Source organism: Physeter macrocephalus, chromosome 2, assembly GCF_002837175.3.
Source record: "Physeter macrocephalus isolate SW-GA chromosome 2, ASM283717v5, whole genome shotgun sequence".
Lineage (NCBI taxonomy): Eukaryota > Metazoa > Chordata > Mammalia > Artiodactyla > Physeteridae > Physeter > Physeter macrocephalus.
Genome location: NC_041215.1, coordinates 121,378,112 through 121,398,804, shown reverse-complemented (window position 1 = coordinate 121,398,804; position 20,693 = coordinate 121,378,112). Strand labels below are relative to the sequence as shown.

Here is a 20,693-nt window from a genome sequence, read left to right as displayed (position 1 = left end):
CCTTTGGCAGATGAAGCAGTATTTGAATATACCAAATCAGGAAAATGAAAACAATAAAAGAAATGCAATTTACTAAATGAAATCTACATGAACTGAACTTCCTGCAACAGTTCATCAGAACCTATGAGGATCACACAGGAGGTTTTTTAACAACCTCCACAACTCCAAAAGATCCTGTAATGCCCTCTTTTATAAAACAAAAACAAACAAACAAACAAGAACCAAAAAAACTTGCTTCTTGAAAATAGGTACCAGACGGAGTAAATAGAAATGAACTCGGCCCCCACCCATTTCAGCCTTCAGGTCTTTGTTCCTGGTCTCTGCTGTAGGGTGTGTGTGTGTGTGTGTGTGTGTGTGTGTGTGTGTGTGTGTGTGTGTGTGTGTTTATGTATGTTTATAATCTTATACCCATTGTAATATTTACCTGTTAACAAAAAAACAAACAAAAAAAAAAGAATATTTTCTCTTCTCAGAAAAAACTTCCATAAGACCTTTTCTGAACAGTCTTAGTGGAAAGAACAAATCATGCAATTATGGACCAGCTAGATTTTCTTAGGATTCAGGTTCCACTTTTATTTGTACCTCAAAAGGAACCCCAAGATTCATCCTGTCTCCTGAGTGATGGGAACATTGAACTTTGTGAAAATTGCCAAAGTTTGAAGGAGCTCAGAGGGTTAATATGGGGCTCTTGGAGGATGCTTGCTTATACTGCATGACCTGTATCCAAGGTTGTATTCCTTTTTAAATTGGGATGTGACACCATGACCATGGTCACCTCCACTGAGAAGCTCACACAGGTCACTGTTTCAGGCAGTGGTTCTCACACTTTGCTGCATGTTAGAACCACCAGAAGGCTGTTAATGATCCTGATGGCAGGCCCTGCACCAAAGCCTTTAAACCAAAATCTCTGCTAGTGGACCCTGACATCAATACCTTTAAAAGCTCCCCAGATAATTCAAATGTGCCAACAAGCCTGAGAAGCACTAAAGGAAAAAAAAAAAAAATTAAAAAACTAAGGTCAGTAAACATTTCATTACTAAGACTTGGTCAGAATGGAGCCAAACCAATCCCCAATGACTTTGCAGAGCCAGCCACTCCCAAGAACTAGGGAGAAGATAAAAGGGCCCTCTGCAGCTTGAGTAGAGGCCCATTTACTGCTATAATGTGTTTGTGCAGGATGCCATAGTCAGTCATGCGGGTGGAGCAGGGTTGAGTGACTCTTTCTCACCAAACCTAAAAAAAAAGAGAACACTCTGAGAGAAAATGTAGTGTTGGGGGGATCCCTCTAAGTCTCTCTGCACCCGAGTAGAAATAATTTCAATCTCCTTGGACTACAACTGATCAAGACCCGTAAAACCTCCTTTGGGGTACGAGAGACAGAGTCCAAGATTACGAAACTGTTTTTCCAGTTTTTCTGGGTCCTCCCAAGCATTCACCCACCTTTGCTGACACGGTTTACATGCTTTCCTTGGGTACCAGACGCCTGGGAGCCAAGTCCCGGTGACAAACAAGCTTTGACTTCAGAGAACCAGGTGCGTGGATGCAGCCAGGATGCAGAAATGGGCGGCTGCTATTTTCTCTGACATCCTAAGAAATGTTTCACCATGCATTCCAGCCAGCTGGTAAAAGTCAATCTGTAGTTGGGTATTCTGCTCAGCATTAAACTTATCCACATAATCAAAGGAAAGTTGCTAACAAAGTTGCTTCAATACCTTGCTAGTTAGTGACAAACCCAAAGTCTGTAGAATCTTATACCAAATGACCCTAGTTAACAGAGTCTAGTTAATAGGGTCCATATCTACTTTTCAGTGTTTTGAGGCTCTCCCCTTCCCGTTTGCATGATATAAGCACAAAATAGGTTTTACAAAGCCATTCCTCCAGTGACGGAGATGCAGATTACTTCTAGCTCTTGCTACTGCAGAGAGCAAACAGGAAGAATCCTTGTGCCTACCTCCTGTGAAGTTTTGCAAGAGTTTCTGGGGGGTCCAATCAGGAGTGAAACTTCTGAGGTGTAAGGTAATCATACAGTTAAGTTTACTAATCATTGACAGTTTACTCTGCAGGAACGCTAGACCAGTTTACGCTCCTACCAACGGTGCCTGAGTATGAACAGTGCTGTACAGGCTCAGTGACCAAGCAAAAATGAATAACTAAAAATAACTTAGAGTCTCTTATTCTTTAATTGCCATGGCTCTACCTAATTCTCTTTTAGCTTAAGCCAACTTTCTTAAGAAATGTTGCAATTATTTTTACTCTTACTAAAAATAGATTGATTAGGTATTACCTCGGCTAGTTAATACCACATTCCAAATCCCAGTTATGATTTTCCACATGACTTCATTCTGCGTATAACTCATACTGTATAAAAGCTACCATGTGTATTTTTGTTTTCTATATAACAATAACTCAAAATGAATACAAAAGTTAAAATATACCTATCCCTACGAAGTATAGACAAATAACACCACTTGGCAAATAGCGCTCTGCTCAAGGAACCACCTTAAGAAACGTCAGTTCCACTCAGAAGCATGTTGGAGTTTAAAAGGGCTCTGGGGGCAGGGGCCCGGGAGAAGAAAGAATGGAGAGAAACTATACCCAACATTCAAACCACCAAGAATGTGCTGGCCAGATTAAGGCTGTTGCCAGGAAAAGATTTTTATAATTTCTTTTCCATAATTTAGCCTAGCTGGATAATTACATTTAGAAAAATAAGAGAGTAACCACAAATGTATATGTAATAGACTTCAAAAATGTAGATATATCTCTCATGGAAATAAAAGGGGCAATAGCAGGCCCTCGTTATCAACTTTAGAACTAAAGTTGTACTCACTCCAACCAAAAGAACAATTAAAATCAGCCAGGAAGGCACAGAATGCCAATCTTACCCACTTGTCACTTCAGCAAGTTAGCCTGACAGTTGTGCCCCCACTCTCGTTGACAATTAAACACATTTCTAAGGAACAGATCAACCTCGACAGGTGTGGGTAGCAAAGCTTTTCTCTCCAAACCAGTTTCACCCAACCCAGAGTTGAGAACTTTGTTTTAGGCAGCAGCGCTGGCTAAAACCATTCTTGGTTCTCCATAAATAGTTGAAAATGTCTAGGAAGGCAGCATGTTAAAAATAAAAAGGACACAGGCTTTGGGGCCATCTGGGTGACAGTTGCACTAGTTATGTGATCCTGGGAAAGTTACTTGACTTCTCCTCCCGGAGGTTGCAAAGGAGAATCTGTTTCCTTGCTTTTTCCAGCTTCTAGAGGCCACCTGTATTCCTTGGCTTATGTAATCATATCACTCTGACCTCTGCTACTGTCACCTTATCTCCTTCTCTTACCCTGATCCTATTGCCCGCCCCGCTCTTTTACTTATAAACACCTTTGTGATTACATTAGGCCCACCCAGATAATCCAAAACAATCTCCCCATCTCAAGATTCTTAATCTAATCATATCTGCTAAATCCCCTTTGACATATATTCATAGAGATCAGGACCTGGGCATCTTTGGGGGTCACTATCCTGCCAGCCACATTAGTTATATGACATTTGGCAAGGTGCAATCTTGGTGGACCTCAGTTTCTTTATCCATCAAATGGGAATTTTTAGTTATGTCGAGGATTAAATCAAATAATGACTGTGGAGTACTCACTCGGTCAAGGGCCCACTTACAGAGCAAGTGTTCCATAACTGCAACCCATAATAACACTAAGAACAAAAACAAAACAACAACAGCAAGAATGATGCAAGCAGCCTGAGAGTTTTAAAATTCAAATTGTTTTAATTTTTCCATTGCCTATGCTTGAAAGACATCTTTATGATCATATTGAAACAATATGTCACATGACTTTTTAAAGCTATGATCAGAACAGGAGTTTATAAGACAGAAGGATTACTTAGAGCATTTGCAATAGGTTAAAAAGAGTGTCTAATAGAAGAGATTGAGTGAACCATACCTTTCAAGAGAAAGATCAAACTATGCCATAGACAATAGATCTCAAAAGCCTTAAAACTGCATATTTCCAAGACCCCGATAGCAAACATCCAGGAGTACCTCCAAAGGATATGGGCCAAGACTCAGCTACTTGGGTGCTTGTAACAGCATTGTTTATAACAGGAAAAAAAAGTGTGAAAATCTAATTGTTTTACAGTAGGAATCTCTTTTAATAAATCAAACCTATATTGGGGTTATTTTTAAAGGAAGAAAAAGAAAAGAGAGAAGAAACATACCAAAATGTTAAAAGTTTCGAGTAATGGTAAATTACGAGTAATTTTTACTTTTTTCCATTTGCTTACCTTTATATTCTAAATTTTCCACCATTTTCTACTTTGTAATAGGCCAAATCCAGTCTCATTTGTTTGTCTGTAGAGTTTGTTGGTTTTACATTGCAACATGGAATGAACAGGTTCAGTTAGGACTCTGCCTGGCCTGCCCACAGATGAGCCAGTTGGTTGTTGAACCTGAACAGTCAGGTAAGAGGTAGAGCTTTCCTGATTCTCAGGGGTCCATGAGCTACATTTAAGCCAGACATAAGCAAGCAGTAGCCAGAGAAAGGCTGGAGAGGATCTGGATAATCAAAAAGGCTAAAACAATTTTTTTTAATCCAGAGTTGAGTGCAGATAGAACTTGAGTAGTTAGATAGAGGCATCTAAAATAAAGGGGTCTCTCAATAAAAGCCTATTTATTCTATGTCATGTCATTTTTGATATAGCATTCATTCTCCACTTCTGCATTTACACATGTAAACCGTACCTTCTGTTGCATCAAAAGCATTGACCTGAGATTCTATCAGGGACGTGGTAAACAGGGGCACAAAGGATAAAGGGGAAAGATTTTTCTGATGTTATAGTCCAACAAAAGCCCTGCCAATAATATGATCTTCATGCAGCACCTCAAGTAACTACACCCGTGCCCTAGACTTGCTATTCCATTAATTAGCTATGTGACCTTGAGCAGATCAATTATCCTCTCAGAATTTATTTTCGGAGAAGATCAAACTAGAATTAATGGTTTTCTAACTATTATTCTTGGCAACAACAGGGGATAAAGCAAGGGATAAATGGAAAAATCCTCACCCCTTCTGGAGTGATTATAATTTTTATCTCTTTTATTCATTTACATTTCCTCATAAGATTTCATTTAAAGAAAGGGTTCCACTGTCTTTATAAAACAATTTGAAAATCCATTGACTAGATGACTTCTAACTCATTGCCCAACTATAACCATCTACCTAGAAGGACCTCAGGTGGTGGCCAAAATTCAGAAACAAAAGACTTAGGGACCAGATGCCTGAAGCTTGAGGACAAAGGTGTTGGCCACATAACACAGGACAAAAGCAAGTTAGTACCCATTCGGAAGCTAGGAAGCCAGTGAATCTGGTTCTACAGCCTGTCTATCCACTCTTCCAGGTAAACTCCTACTACCCATGTTTCTTAAGTGCTGGATTTGCTTTATTGTGGTTATATAGACCAGGTCAAATGGGGCAAATACTAGATTGTAAGTATACTCCCAAAGCTTGAAAGAGAAAAGGACTGGAGCACATACATATTTCCATCCCACTATCACTTCTCATTTAGTTAATTACCAAGAGTACGGGGAAGAAAGTGCCAAAGATGGGCAGGAAAGGGTCTTTATTTGCCTAGATATATTGATGAAAATAAAAGCCAGCACTCATCCTTACTACCCTTCTTTTCCACCCTCGGTACACCTACCCCACCACCACCATATTTACAATAATGGCTTGCATTTCTTTAGCGCCCCCTATGGGCCAAGTGTGGTACTAAATGCTCTCCATACAAAAAATTTCATTTGATTCTCACCAAGCCTACTCGGTATGATTAACCCGTTTCAAAGATGATGAAAGCAAGACTCAAGAAATGTAACTAACTTGCTCAGGATTTCTGAACTAGTCATAAAAGGGTACAGGACTCCTACCTTGACATTCCTAGCTGCAAAGCCTGTTCTCACAATGTGGATAGATCTTACAGTTTACTGCAGGAGCCACTAATTGTGTAAAACGAGGGAATCCACACAGTAGTCAAATAGCTACTAATTTGCTCCCACTAGCTAATTATTCTTTATAGCAAATACATTTTAAGTAATAACAGAGTACATAATTTCTTTCTTCAAAATGTCTTCTGAAGGTCATGACTTTTAGCAGAAGTAACTATTTTCTGTTTTGGTCTGGCTTTAATTTGGGTAATAGTCTGATTGAATATAGATATTTATGAAGTTTATTAAAAGCTTTTATTACTAATTTTTCCCAGAAAAAAATTCTAATGGAGACGTATTGGAGAATTTCCATAAAATTAACGTCCAGACTTAATGGATGTCTAAGGTATCATTATTAACGGGAATGTTCCATATACTAGGATCCTTTGATTAGAGATTAGATACAGTTAGATCAGAATGTATTTAAAACTGGACACATGCCAAAGTGTCCAGAAATTCAATTTAAACACATTCTAGAGGCTAATGCTTTATTTAGGTTGTGTCTTTATAATGCTAAATGAAAAGCTGCAGTTACAGAAAATCAATTGATTTGGTCAGCTGCTGGATGATCAAAAGATCACATCATGCTCAGTCAGACTCTCACTGAGGTCTACGTGAAGCCAGTCAGTTGAATCAACATGAATTCTCCCTCTGTAGAAATTGACCACCACTCTTCCAGAAGGATATTCTTACTGGACCAGCAACCTTGATTGACCCAGTCTGGACTGATGGACTCAGTGATATTTTCTGTCTCTCCCAAGACCTCAAACCCACAACTGTGACTCTCAGCAATGAGGGGAAATCGCAGGGCTCCTGCTTCCATCTTGCAAAAGGCATATCAAAAACTCAGCAGGTAGAGACATCTTCATGCTACACCTCCCGCCAAGATTGAAATTCTGAGAGGTCATCCCCCTTCCCAGACTGAGAATCCCCCATTTACAGTTGACTTTAACTGAACACAGTCACATGGATATGTCTTAGCTTTAGTTCCTTCTGAGGAGTCCTAAACCATGCTCAACACTCTTAAGCAACTAAAACCATTTTGAATGCAGCTGGAAATATTAAAGGGAGGATCTCAGGATTTCTGACCCAATTAGGAACAGGATTCCGTTTCAGTCCTCTGACTACATGCAGGTCATGTTCTGGGTTCATGGGCATCCCTAGAAATTTTATAAGCATTGCAGAGGGCAAGCCAGTATATCCCAGGGTCAGCAGTGATTCTGCTTTTGCTAAAATGCCCTGAAGACTCTAATTTTTCAGATCTTGGTTTCTTCTTATCTTCCTAGACCCAGAAGCAGCAAACCAGTGGCTCACAAATATACTTGGTTTGCTTCATGAAGCAGTGGACCAAACAACGTCTAAAATAAATCAACAAAAAAATTGAATCAGTTGCTAGTTTTCAAAAATTATGAGAATTCATAGAAAATGTGGAGTCCCGGCTTCTCTGAAAAATTCAGGATAGTACCACTAGGCATATTCTTCAAGGCTGCAGAAGCACTCAGTTTACTGTCTCCACCCTTCTCCTTTGTCTCCAGAGGCTTAAGGTCAGATCAAACCCACTTAGCTTACTTGGCTTGTTACTATTACCTGCTGGCCCCTGTTAGCATGTGATTTTGCAACTCCACCCCAAACTGAAGAAGCTGGATGCAATCTCGGAGACCATCTTCTCCAACTACCTTCTTCTATAAATGAGAATTGGAGATCCAGAGAAGAGAACTGACTTGCCCCAAACAACACATCTTACTAGTGTCAGAGCTGGGAGTAGATTCCAGATTTTCCCTTAATCCATCGATTTCACCTCCAAATAAAATCAACCCTAACTGACACTCTAGCCATTAACATGAAAAACAGCTAGAATGTATTGAGCTCTTACTAGAAACCTGGCTGGCACTGTGCTAATCTCCATAAACAAGAAATTGCCTCTCTGACCCACAATACTTGCTCAAATACCTACATATGTGCAGGCCTCCCTCCTGACTTCTCCAGCCAGCCCTCCCCGTGGCTGCAGAATCTTGTAGTTTGGTCTGTGGAATAAAAATGAAAACTGTCTCTGTGCCTCATAGAAGCCAGTTCCGCTCTCTTCGATGGGAAACGCAGGCCCCTTCCCCTTGGGCCTACAGCCAGTCAATGTGCTGATGGATGCAGAGACACCAGCTCAGTAACTGGAAAAACCCGTGAACAATTTGATTAGAAGAGGGTGCCTGATTACATCCTAACCAGAAGAGAGCTTTTCTTTTTGTCCAGGAAGTAGACAGAGTCTCAATGCCCTCCTTGTGATGAGACCAGCTGATCACCAGTGGAGAGAAACCCCCTGGACCCTCAGCTGACAGCTGCTGGAAGCCCCCAAAGCAATTGCTGAGCCTGCAGACTGCAGATGCCCTGGTCATTAGCACTCTTGGAATGGGAGCCAAAGCCAGACACATGGAAAGAGGGGGCAAAATGGGTCTTCAGTCAAGTTACAGTCGTCTGCACAAACCATGAATTGCCTCACTCAACCGAAACACCTCTGTAGTAACAGTTGCATGAACATGCAAAGTGCATCAGAAAAAGAAGCCACCTGACTAGTTACCTGGTTCAAAACAGAACCAGTTACCTGGTTTCTTGGAAGAAACAGTTTATCTTCAAAATCATTGATTCATTAATTAATTCATCAATCATTCAAAAACAAACAAGGAGTGAGTAACTAGAATGCTCCAGGCACATGTCTATGCACTAAACACCCCAAGTTCTTTAATAAATCTGCATGAATCCATTATCCTTTAAGTTAATATTTTTAAACTTTCCAAAAATGTTTACCCGGGTGGAAACAGCTTATGCCTTGGGATTATATAGGCTTATATTTTATTTCAATTTGAGTGTTGGGGGTTTTTTTTCCAACCATTCTCCAGTCCTATGGCATTTATTCTCTGCCATCCTCTGTAAGGTTCAGTTTCTTTAAGCAGTCCTGTGAGGTGGCAGAATTAAAACTTTACATCTTTGCATTGTCCTGAGATTAAGCCAGATCTTTTGTAAAAAGCCTACACAGTGCTTCATACCCAGGGAAGTACTCAATCTATAGAGGCTTTGATTTTAGTCTATTACATTACTAAACATTATTTTTAAAATTAGATTCCCATGCCCAGAAAGGAAGAATCAGCCATATTTTCTTTAAATGTGTATGTTAATAAAGTATTAGTATTCACCTGTTTCACTGAAGGCAGAATACTTGTGAAGCTTCAGCAGAAGCTATGTAACACAAGGCATGCCCAGGAAAAAAGTTTGATTCTACTTTCCATTTTATGATTGTTAACAATTACATATTAGAGAAAACAATACAATGTAACATAAAGAAGCACTTGACACTGAGGGAAAAAAAAAATCCTTAAAAGCAAGAATAATGGGGAAATAATTTAAAGATTTCTAGAGGATGGACTTGCCTGTTGGTGCAGGGGTTAAGAATCTGCCTGCCAATGCAGGGGACATGGGCTTGATCCCTGGTCCCGGAAGATCTCACATGTCGTGGAGCAACTAAACCCGTGTGCCACAACTACTGAGCCTGTGCTCTAGAGCCCACGAGCCACAACTACTGAAGCCTGCGAGCCTAGAGCCTGTGCTCCGCAACAAGAGAAGCCACCGCAGTGAGAAGCCACCGCAGTGAGAAGCCCTCACACCACAACGAGAGTAGCCCCTGCTCATCGCAACTGGAGAAAGCCCACGCGCAGCAACAAAGACCCAATGCAGCTAAAAATAAAATAAATTTAAAAACCTATTAAGCAAGGACATGGAAGCAACCTAACTGTCCATCAACAGATGAATGGATAAAGAAGATGTGGCACATATATACAATGGAATATTACTCAGCCATAAAAAGAAATGAAACTGAGTTATTTGTAATGAGGTGGATAGACCTGGAGTCTGTCACACAGAGTGAAGTAAGTCAGAAGGAGAAAAACAAATACCGTATGCTAACACATATATATGGAATCTAAGAAAAAAAAATGTCATGAAGAGATTAGTGGTAGGACAGGAATAAAACACACAGTTATACTCCAATAAAGATGTTAAAAAAAAAAAAACCTATTAAAAAAATTTTCAAGAGGATATCATTGAAAATATGGAAGTAATGAAAAATATACATACCCATTTTTATGCATAAGGTAAAGGAATTAAAAAGTGCAATAAAGGTTCATCAAATCTAGGAGAATCACAACATAAAGAGAACAAGATTTAAACCATCAAGAACCAGATTAGTTGGATTTCCCTGGTGGCACAGTGATTAAGAATCCACCTGCCAATGCAGGGGACACAGGTTCGAGCCCTGGTCCGGGAAGATCCCACATGCCACGGAGCAACTAAGCCCGTGCGCCACAACTACTGAGCCTGCACTCTACAGCCCACGAGCCACGACTACTGAAGCCCACAAGCCTAGAGCCTGTGCTCGGCAACAAGAGAAGCCACCACAATAAGAAGCCCGCGCACTGCAACAAAGAGTAGCCTCTGCTCACCGCAATTAGAGAAAGCCCACGCACAGCAATGACGACCCAACGCACCCATAAATAAATAAATAAATAAGAACCAGATTAACAAAGTATAAAGACGATAAAAAATAGTCTTTAATTTTCACTATTAGAAAAACAAAAAAAACCCACCAAATGTCAGAAATAAAAATTTAACATAAACATTGTAACTTGAGTCCTATTGAGGAGAACTTAAAATAAATTTTTGAGAAAAAAAATATACCTTTAAAATAAGTTTCTTGAAAGAAACAACAAATCACACACTAATTTCAGATTTGATTTGATGGTGTGATAGTGCATGAGAGGAGATGAGATCCTTCTTCTAATCCTCTATTTCTACCAACTTTTAAATTCCTGTGCAAAATTAAATTCAGCTATCAATTCTCCTACCTGTTCAGCTTTTTGTGGGATGGCTGGTATACATGTGTAAAATGCAAATGCAAATAGGTTCAGTATCTTTACATTATTCAGACACATGTATTCAGACACATGTATATTCAGACACTTGTATACATGCGTAAAAAACAAATGAAAATAGGTTCAGTATCTTTACATTATTCAGACACATGTATTTTCCATTATTCAGAGCAATTTCCTGTTGCCTTTTCTATAACATATAGATTTAAATGTGATATTCAGAGTTGTCTTCAATTTGAATTAAAAACCAGTATCTGCCTTTTTTTCCATACAAAAAGGAGGTACTGATATGAAAACATATCTGATAAGGAGTGTCACGGCAAAAAGTCCCTGAGGTAGCCCTCTGGATGTTTTAAACCTTATAGCCTTTCCATAAAGTCTTTATTATTTGATATTTTTGCTTTTCTTTTTAGGTCATCTTGGTTGCAAGTAACAGAAAGTGAATGCTCTTAAAAGATGAAACAATGTCTCAAGAATTTCATGGAAGAGTTGAACAAACAAGACTAAGAAGAGTCAGGAAACACCAATATTATAGGGACCATATAGAAAAGTTCAGGAATTTTTCTCTCTAAAAATGATATTCTCAGTGTGGGTGATATTGCCCTCAAGGGGGTGAAATTTGATTCCTGGAGGAAGGAGCAAAAAATCTTACTCTTTCATGTATAAAGCACAGTTATACATATAATACCCTCAGATATATACATTTTATCTGTGGTATTAAAATTTCATGGGGGTGGGAGCCATTGGGGGAAATGTCTAAAAAATCTCCTTAAAAGGTGGAGAAACATTGCTCTAGTATTAATACATCTATCAGTATGGAGACCCAGCTCTGCATTTCCCATTTATGTGATTCTCAGTTTTCCACTCTAAGTCTTTAAGACCCAGAGTGGGTTAATCAGCCCTGGACAGAGGGTCAGGGCCATGTACTACAGACATCATTATTGAGGACCCACTCCTGTGTTCCAAAGGCAATTTGAAAAGAAGACAGAATTGGGGCAACTGAACAGGCACCTCAAGAGGTGCCTAATAGCAAACTTGGGTCCTCCATACTCCTCTTCCCTACATCTTTCTCCCTGATGCTACCTCTAATGGTCATGCCCTCCCCTCTCTCCTCTTAACTAAGGCTTACCTCTTCCTACAGACTGAATGTATGTTCCTCCAAAATTCATATGTTGAATATAATCCCCAATGTCATGGTGTGTGGAAATGGGCCCTTTGGGAGGCGATTAGGTCATAAGGGTGGAGCCCTCATGAATGGAATGAGTGCCTTATAAAGGGCTGGAGAAACCTGAGTTTTCCCCTTCCATCATGCGAGGACACAGGGTGAAGCTGGCCATGTATGAACCAGGAAGTAGGAACTCACCAGACACTAAATCTGCTGGCACCTTGATCTTGGACTTCCCAGCCTCCAGAACTGTGAGACATAAATTTCTGTTGTTTACAAGCCACCCAGCCTGTGGTATCTTTGTTTTAGTAGTTCAAACTGACTAAGACAGAAATTGCTTCAGAGAACTGGGGTGCTGTTGTAACAAATACCTGGAAATGTGGAAGTGGTGTTGGAACTGAGTAATGGGTACAGGCTGCAACAGTCTTGAGGTGCATGCTAGAAAGAGCTGACATTACCACTAATGAACTAAGATGCCTTTGCTTTAGGTCCCTGGCCAAGGTCCCTCTCTTTTATGAAGTCTTCTCCAACCCACAGTGAACATCTCTCAAATTCCCTGAGACTCGTCATTGGGGTCACACATTTGCCTGTTGGAGTACACAAGTTCTATTGTTATTTGCTTTTGCAAATTATATGACCCCAATGAACTAACAGTGGTGACCGTGTAATAAACCTCATCCAGGAAGATTCACTCCAAGTTGAGATCCCTTGGTAAGAGTTTGGGGTTCCATAAGGGATCATAGCAGTCACTGCATACTTTGTCTCTTCACATGAAGAATCAGCTTCTTTCTCTAGCTAATTCAGATATTAACACACAGCATATGCAGAGAAAAAAACACCCTTTTAGGAGTTTTTCAATTTCATTAGTATATTCAAAGAACCAACCTGGGGTTTGTTGATTCTCTTGTGTGTTTCTTTTGTATTGCATTCATTTCTGATCTTATCTTTATTTCCTTCCTTCTGTCTTTCCTTTTAATTTGCTCATCTTTTTTTAGCTTCCTGAGAAGTAAGATAAGACTTTTGATTATCAGCCTCTCCTCTTTTCAGACATGTTCAAGTAAGGCCATATATTTTCCTCAAAGCACTTCTTTAGTTTTATCTCACAAGTTTTATTATGTTGTATTTTCAGCAGCATTCAATGAAAAAATGTTTTTAATTTTTATTGCTATTTCTTCTTTGACCTATGGGTTATTTCGAAATGTATTGCGTAATTTCCACACGTTTAAGGGTTTTCTAGTTATCTTTTTACATTTTGGTATTAAAATTTCATGGGGGTGGGAGCCATTGGGGGAAATGTCTAAAAAATCTCCTTAAAAGGTGGAGAAACATTGCTCTAGTATTAATACATCTATCAGTATGGAGACCCAGCTCTGCATTTCCCATTTATGTGATTCTCAGTTTTCCACTCTAAGTCTTTAAGACCCAGAGTGGGTTAATCAGCCCTGGACAGAGGGTCAGGGCCATGTACTACAGACATCATTATTGAGGACCCACTCCTGTGTTCCAAAGGCAATTTGAAAAGAAGACAGAATTGGGGCAACTGAACAGGCACCTCAAGAGGTGCCTAATAGCAAACTTGGGTCCTCCATACTCCTCTTCCCTACATCTTTCTCCCTGATGCTACCTCTAATGGTCATGCCCTCCCCTCTCTCCTCTTAACTAAGGCTTACCTCTTCCTACAGACTGAATGTATGTTCCTCCAAAATTCATATGTTGAATATAATCCCCAATGTCATGGTGTGTGGAAATGGGCCCTTTGGGAGGCGATTAGGTCATAAGGGTGGAGCCCTCATGAATGGAATGAGTGCCTTATAAAGGGCTGGAGAAACCTGAGTTTTCCCCTTCCATCATGCGAGGACACAGGGTGAAGCTGGCCATGTATGAACCAGGAAGTAGGAACTCACCAGACACTAAATCTGCTGGCACCTTGATCTTGGACTTCCCAGCCTCCAGAACTGTGAGACATAAATTTCTGTTGTTTACAAGCCACCCAGCCTGTGGTATCTTTGTTTTAGTAGTTCAAACTGACTAAGACAGAAATTGCTTCAGAGAACTGGGGTGCTGTTGTAACAAATACCTGGAAATGTGGAAGTGGTGTTGGAACTGAGTAATGGGTACAGGCTGCAACAGTCTTGAGGTGCATGCTAGAAAGAGCTGACATTACCACTAATGAACTAAGATGCCTTTGCTTTAGGTCCCTGGCCAAGGTCCCTCTCTTTTATGAAGTCTTCTCCAACCCACAGTGAACATCTCTCAAATTCCCTGAGACTCGTCATTGGGGTCACACATTTGCCTGTTGGAGTACACAAGTTCTATTGTTATTTGCTTTTGCAAATTATATGACCCCAATGAACTAACAGTGGTGACCGTGTAATAAACCTCATCCAGGAAGATTCACTCCAAGTTGAGATCCCTTGGTAAGAGTTTGGGGTTCCATAAGGGATCATAGCAGTCACTGCATACTTTGTCTCTTCACATGAAGAATCAGCTTCTTTCTCTAGCTAATTCAGATATTAACACACAGCATATGCAGAGAAAAAAACACCCTTTTAGGAGTTTTTCAATTTCATTAGTATATTCAAAGAACCAACCTGGGGTTTGTTGATTCTCTTGTGTGTTTCTTTTGTATTGCATTCATTTCTGATCTTATCTTTATTTCCTTCCTTCTGTCTTTCCTTTTAATTTGCTCATCTTTTTTTAGCTTCCTGAGAAGTAAGATAAGACTTTTGATTATCAGCCTCTCCTCTTTTCAGACATGTTCAAGTAAGGCCATATATTTTCCTCAAAGCACTTCTTTAGTTTTATCTCACAAGTTTTATTATGTTGTATTTTCAGCAGCATTCAATGAAAAAATGTTTTTAATTTTTATTGCTCTTTCTTCTTTGACCTATGGGTTATTTCGAAATGTATTGCGTAATTTCCACACATTTAAGGGTTTTCTAGTTATCTTTTTACATTTATCTCTAGCTCAATCTCACTGTGGTTGGAGAATATACTGCACATGGTTTCAATCTTTTGAAATTTTTGAGACTTGCTTTATGATCTGGCTTATGGGTCAATATTAATAAACAAATGTTCTGTGTATAGTTGAAAGGAATTTTTGTTACACAGTTGTTGAGTGTAGAGTTTTATAAATTTCAGTTAGGTCAAATTGGTAGATAATGTTGGCCAGCTCTTCTATATCCTCACATATTTTTGTCTGCAGATTCTAACAGCTGTGTTAGAGTGAGTTGCATTAGAATAACTGTATTCTAACAGATCTGTCTGCTTATTACAACAAATCAAATTAATTGTAGATTTGCCAACATCTACTTTTACTTCAGCAATATTTTGCTTTATATTTTTAAAGTTTATGTTATTAGGTTATTATTATGTCTGTTGAATTATTCCCTTAAACATTATTAAATGTTCCCATTTATCTCTAGTAATACTTCTTACCTTAACATCTATTTTGTCTGTTATTCGTATATAGACATATCAGCTTACTTCTGGTTGGTATTCGTATAGTATGTTTTCTTCCAATATTTTACTTTCATCCTCTCAGTGTCCTTACACTATTTTAAGTACGACTCTTACAAACAGCATATAATACAGCCCGGTAGGATGGGTGCCAGGAGTTAAAATTAAGTCAATTTAAAGAAAATGTTTAAAGAGGTACATTTCCTGCACACCTGAGCTTAAGAAATAAGACCCATACTCACTGTACCTACATGTAGGTGTGTGTGGAGGGTGAGTGCCTAGCCCAAGAACAAGGAACTTGGGACTAATTATAATAGCAAAGTGGTTAAGAGCACAGACTCCCTCCTGGCCCTTCGTGCTTCTTGCCAGCAACAGACAGGACAGCTGCTTCACAGCCTATTTGCTAAAACCTGAGAAAGTTGTAGCCCTGAGTGGTATGGGGATGGGGGGAGGGGAGACAGATGAACCCTGCTTGCCTGAAACGATGTGCATGCAGGAGCAAAGAAATATATCTAGAAGGAGCAAGTGGCTCTGACACCAGTTTCTTAACAGGCATAATTGGTCACTCCCAGGCATGCGGAATTTTTCATTTTTAAATCTCCTATCAGACTCTCACATTAGATTTTAAACTCAAGGGGATTCCATGTACAGTTATTACAATGTGAATTACAGCCTGGGAGTAAACTCTGAACTTTTCTTACATTTCCCACACCATCTCTAGGGTAACCAAACCTCCTGAAATAAATGGCACAACAATGTTCAGAAAATCCTTCTTCCTCAAGATGTGATTTGGTGTAGAAACCACCAGAAAGTAAAAATTGTTCAGTCACATCCCACTTAGTTCAAATGACCTAGAGAGGCCACAGAGCTAAACAGTGGCAGGCAACACTCTTTTTTTTTTTTTTTTTTGCATGATAACAAAAAAGACCAGACCCATCCATATGGGGGGTTGATCTGTCATAATATTATACCAAAAAATATTTGAATGCAATAAGTACATCAATGCGGCTGTATGGTTAAATGTTATAACCTCTGAAGTCAAGAAATTCAAATTTATAGTTGCCACATTAAGCATAGATGTTAAAGCATTAAAGTTAACACCATATACAGTCATATAAAATACTGCATGTGCAAAGGGTCTGAGTTACGTTCATACTGGGAACCGTAATTTAGAATTTCCTGACTTCTGAACATGTAACACATCATAGTAATTGATCTAGCTCCTTGGAGCGAATATAAAATACCTTGTTAACATGTTTTCTATCCAATACTTTCATCATTTACCTTTTTGGCTCTTGCAGAAACGATTCATCATGCTCAAATCTTTTCACACACCTGCACTAAGCTAATATAGCAATAGAAAAGCCAATGCAACCAGCATTGAGTGAAAAGATTTGTAAGTCATGTAGGAATGTTCTTAGCATGGGCACTTAGTCTGGATCATGCAAGATGACACATTGCCTTGGGGTTCAGAGTATTGTTTGCTTTGTCTTGTCACAGCGATAACCTCTTATTCTGCTGGATACTGTGGGGTACAGGATATCAAGGTAGCTTATGCAGGCAGAATATCTGTAGACTGTTGGTTCATAAAGCTGATGTAGAAGGGAAAGGTAGCAGGGCCTACTCCATGATGGAACATGGCATGTTAATTTCCTGGTACAGCAAGAAAATCACAACAATGGACTGAATGTCTGTATCCCCCTGAAATTCAGATGCTGAAATCCTAACTCTTAATGGAATGGTATTAAGAGGTGAAGCCTTTGGTTATGAGGGTAGAGCCCTCATAAATGGGATTAGTGCTCTTATAAAAGGGACCCCAGACAGTTCTCTAGCCCTCTTTCTGCCATGTAAGGACAAAGAGAGAATTTGGCCATCTGCAACCTGGAAGAGGTTCCCTCCCTGATCTTGCTGGCACCCCAATCTCAGACTTTCAGCCTCCAGAACTGTGAGAAAAAAAATTCTACTGTTCATAAGCCACCCAGTCTGTGGTACTTTGTTACAGCAGCCTGAACTGAGTAAGACACACAATCTCCAAGGCAATTCTCTGCCAAGTGCTGGGGCTGTGTGTACATCCCCTCAACTGACCTCCGCCCTTATTTTCATTTGACTGACTCTCATATTCTCTATACACGAACCCATTTCCTCTTAGTGCTTAGCTCCTGCTGCCAATTTCAAAGTCATTATCATATTCCAGGCACTGCTTAAAGCACCTTAGAAACATTGATTCACTGAACCCAGAAGAGTAAACATTGGCAAACCATGGTCCATGAGCCAAATCTGGTCAGTCACCTCTTTGGATAAATAAACACATTCTTTTAAGTGTTGCCTAAGGCTGCTTTCATGGGACAACAGCAACGTTGAGTACTTGCAGCATTTGTGGCTGGCAAAACCAAAAATATGTACTATCTAGTGTTTATAGAAAGTGTGCCCACTTGCACTAGAGAATTCCCCACTACGTGGTCAGCAAACCCGATTCTCTGAGTCACATGTGAGAAAGTTAGAATCGTTATTAACAGAATTTTTGGTTTGGGGAGCTCAATTTACATGTATGCATTTATTTAACATTTATTCATTAAGACATGCCTTTTATCATTGTATAATCGGTACTGGGGATCCTTTTCAGTACAAGCACCAGTCACCTACTTTCATCTTTTGACATTCTTTTGCTCAGTCATTTGACCTTGCCCAGAATTTGCTTCTTACAATTTTCAACCACAAATTCAGTAGTGGCTACCAACAAAGCGAACAGAAGAGGAGGACAATGGCAAATCAGCAGGCAGGCTTGTTTAATGTAGTCTGTTTGTAGCTAAAGGGAGGGGGCTGGATATATTTCATAAAGCTCCACGGACAAAAAGCTCGCCTATGGAGTTCTGGTGCTCCCTTTCCGAAAACGAACACGTGCTTCCCTGATACGGAAGAGAAGGAAGCTTCCCCCGGCCCCTCCCAGAATTTCCCCCTTTGTCCATGAAGCCACTCCCCAGGATAGCCACGGGGTCACCCCACAAGCACATGCTGGCCACATCTTCACATTGCCAAAACACCTGGAATGAAAAATTCATTTAATCATTCAGATTATTTTCCCCTGAAGCAATGCCAAACATCTGTCTAACTAGCAACAGCTGTGTATTAGTTTGGGGCTGCCATCCCAAATACCCTAGACTGGGTGGCTTAAACAACAGAAACGTATTATCTCATAGTTTTGGAGGCTGGAAATCCTGGATCAGGGCGCCAGCAGGGTTGGGTTCTGATGAGAACTATCTCCCTGACTTGCAGATGGCAGCCTTCTCGCTGTATCTTCACATTGCAGGGAGGGAGGAAAACAGAGAGAGAGAGAGAGCGAGACGCGGCTGTCTGTTGTCTCTTATAGGAGCACTGATCCTATTATGAGGATCCTACCCTCATGACCTCATCTAAACCCGATTACCTTCCAAAGGCCCCAGCTCCAAATACCATCATACAGGGGATTGGGCCTTCAACAGATGAATTTTGAGGGGACACGATTCAGTCCACAGCAAGCTTCATCTCTAGCATTAAGTAAGCCAGACCTTTGGTGTCCACGGGGGATGCCCCAGGCAAGGGTTCGGTGAATCACAGCTCCAGAGACTCCACACCCCCTGGCTTCCTCCTAGTCCCCAGCGCCACTAACCTCATCCTCCTACAAGCTCCCTCTGAGGGGGCCTCACCAGGGCAATACCCCTGTTGGTGCCATAGGTTTTGTGCATTTGAGAGCTTGCTCTGGGCTCAGCGTAAATCTAGACTGGCTGAGCCAGGATGAAAGTGTTCCAGACACTTCCTGGAACTCAGGTGGCAGAGACTTGGGAAACACGCAGCTTAGAATTCCAGAGCAAAGGCAGGATCACATGACTAGACACCATTACAGTTGTATCATTATTATCGTTGAGTAACAAACCACCCCAAACTCGTTGGCATAAATCTGAGCATTTATCTTTGCCCAGCTGGGCAGTTTAGCTGACCTGGGGCAGATGTGGTGGCTGACTTCTTCTGGGCTTGTTCATATGTCTGCGGCCAGGTGGCGGGTGTGTGTGTATTGGGGGTGGGAGAGGGGCACTAGTCTAGGATAGCATCGGTCACAGGGCTGAGAGTTGTCTAGTTGTCACCAGGGATGATGGGGGTGACTGGGCCATGCAGTTTCCATCTTCCACAGCTAGCCCAGGCCAATTTTCAAGATGTTTCCAAGAAAGAAGAGAAGCACATAAACCTTTGAGGCTTAAGTTCAGTACTGGCACTTTGAGACTCAGCCCACCTCTATTAGCCAAAGCCAGTCATGGCGCCAGCCCAAATTCAAGGAGTGTGGAAATGGATCCCACCTCTTACTAGGAGGAGCTGTGAAGTTGCATAGTAAACAGTATGGATACAGGAAGGGATGAGGAGGTGTGGCCATTTCCACAGCCTACTACAGGACTGGAATCTGGGAAAGAGTGGTTACTCAGTCATGAATGAGCTCCAGATAGTCATACACGTCTTCTCCTCTATTCACTGCCTTTGCCTCCCTAGGAAATGAACATGGAATATTGGACAGTGGAGAAGAAAACAGGAGCCTAGGAGACCAAAAGCGGGAAGGACTGTGTTTTCCTTGTTTTCCTGACATCAACGAACTGTGTCACTTTGAGCAAATCACTTTCCTCCTTTGAGTCACTGACTTTTCATCCTGAAAAAAGTATAATAGACTACTTAATCTTAAAGCATCTTATCACTTGGAGGTCCTATATTCAAATCAGATCCTTCCCTGCAGACCTTTCCAAGCAGTCACCTACCTAAAGCATTGTGTGGGAGGTACAGACATGTGTATCCCCTAGCACCTGCAACCATGCCTCTTTCAGAGTAGCACTGAAAATTAATTGATTAACTCATCCTAGGTCTGCCCCTACCACTGAGATTATGTGATTGAAACAATCAGACTTCTTAAAGACCACACCAACTGGGCGATTCTGTGGGTATGGTCTTCCTCTGTATCTCTTCCATCTGAGTCCACAGCAGCAGGACAAGAGTCTCTCTATTCTCTCAGTCCAAAGGATGAAGGATGGGGTCCTGGGAAAGGGCAGCACATCCTGTCTCACCCTCTCCTGAGGCGCTTAGGTGTACCCGTCTGTGTCTCCATTTTCTCTCCTCTGACTTGTGAAAAACATCTTGGTAGACAAGTGACATATTGTCC

General features: G+C 40.7%; 1 long non-coding RNA gene across 1 annotated transcript in view; it reads left to right on the top strand.

Annotated features, from left to right (window-relative positions):
- The first annotated feature begins 13,913 nt into the window (after positions 1 to 13,913).
- The window catches only part of LOC129391426 (uncharacterized), a 29,450-nt gene continuing 22,670 nt past the window's right edge, over positions 13,914 to 20,693 (top strand). Inside the window, exon 1 of the long non-coding RNA XR_008615543.1 lies at positions 13,914 to 14,018. This is a non-coding gene — a long non-coding RNA (uncharacterized lncRNA). The remainder of the gene's footprint in view (positions 14,019 to 20,693) is intronic.